We start from the raw sequence: 1,695 nt of genomic DNA, 5'->3' as shown, positions 1-1,695 counted from the left end.
GGGGGGGGGGGGGGGGGGGGGGGGGGGGGGCGGCTCTCCCACTGCCTCCCATGGGCCTTGGGTGGAGGATGGTTCCGGCTGCCCTGGTGAGGGGATTCTCTGAAGATATTTCAGGAAGATTTCCAAAGTCATTTTAAATTCATGTCCCTTCCGCTTAAAAATGGCATTAAAATGAAAGGCTCCTAAGAGTTGTCCAAAACAACAATGAAGTTATCACACAAGCCAGACAAGATAGTTTTCCTTGTAGAGCTAACTGGGTTGCTTGCCCACCAAAATATCCTATTGCAGCGTTACAAAACATCTACTGTGTAAGTTTAAAATTATCTACTATACATCTATCATCTATCTGTCTATCATCTATCATCTATCTATCTATCTATCTATCTATCATCTATCATCATCTATCATCTATCCCTAGATATCTATATTTAATGCATAGATTATTTATATATCCATGGATATAGTTACACATCTATAGTTCTATTTATATATCTAGATATATAGATATATTGATAGATATAGATATCTGTGTGTATTTATATACATCTGTGAGTGTATGGAAAAAGAGAGAGAAGAGCCACAAGTCACAAAGCCACAAGTCCCTCTGGTCACTTTCTTCTTTTTTTTCCATACTCTACCATGCCAGTCTATTGAACAATGGAATATGAAAATCTAGTAACTGATAGAATAAGTAAGAGTATTCCTTAATTACTGGTCACCTCTCTCTAGGTGAAATTTTTAGACCATCCCCCATTTTCTTATGCTGGGTTTGGAAATGAACTTTCAAATTTTTATCACTACTTCTTTGCTTTGTTCTCTGTATAAATAGTAACTGCATCCAATCACCTTGTTTGAAATAAGAGGCCAGGGCGCCTGGGTGGCTCAGTTGGTTAAGCGACTGCCTTCGGCTCAGGTCATGATCCTCGAGTCGCAGGATCGAGTCCCGCATCGGGCTCCCTGCTCTGCAGGGAGTCTGCTTCTCCCTCTGACCCTCCCCCCTCTCATGTGCTCTCTCTCTCTCATTCTATCTCTCAAATAAATAAATAAAATCTTTAAAAAAAATGAAATAAGAGGCCAATGGAAGTCAAACAGAAATTAGGACAAGGGAGAAGGGTCTGCATGGACAGTTCTTTCATCTGGTTCAAATAATTAGCTCACTGATTGTCTGGAAAAGGTTTAGAAAGTCTTTCAATGTAACTCCCATTTTTACATGGAAGGGTTATAAATTTAAGCAATTTTAAGGAACTGACAGAAAACAGAGATGGAATTTCATATCATTACTCAAGTGCTTTTCAACGGAAACTCATTCTTTCATTCATTCTTGATTTTGTTTTTGACAGTTATATATAAGTCAATTTCTGATTCTGGACTTTGGCCACGGGTTAATTTATGTCTTCCCTACCAGAATACCCTTATGATGATGACAAAAAGCTTGTGGTTGTAGCAGAACAGATGTGGACAATGAGAGTGTATGAAGTAGTGCACAAGGCTAAGGTCCGGGGGGCTAAACTCAGATCCAAAGAGGGACAAAAGAGGTGGCTGTCCTCAGAGAAACATCCCCAGGGCTTTAGGCTGTAAGAATTGGGAATGCAGCCAGGACACAGAGCTCTCTGCGGGGCCCACCTAATCCACTTTAAGAAGCCAGATTTGCCAGCCTCTAGCTTCAGTGCCAGATCTGGGAAAGTACAATGACCT

The sequence above is a fragment of the Mirounga leonina genome, unplaced genomic scaffold (genome assembly GCF_011800145.1).
Source record: "Mirounga leonina isolate KUSES-001 unplaced genomic scaffold, KU_Mleo_1.0 Mir_125, whole genome shotgun sequence".
Lineage (NCBI taxonomy): Eukaryota > Metazoa > Chordata > Mammalia > Carnivora > Phocidae > Mirounga > Mirounga leonina.
Note: the sequence above shows the minus strand (reverse complement) of the source record.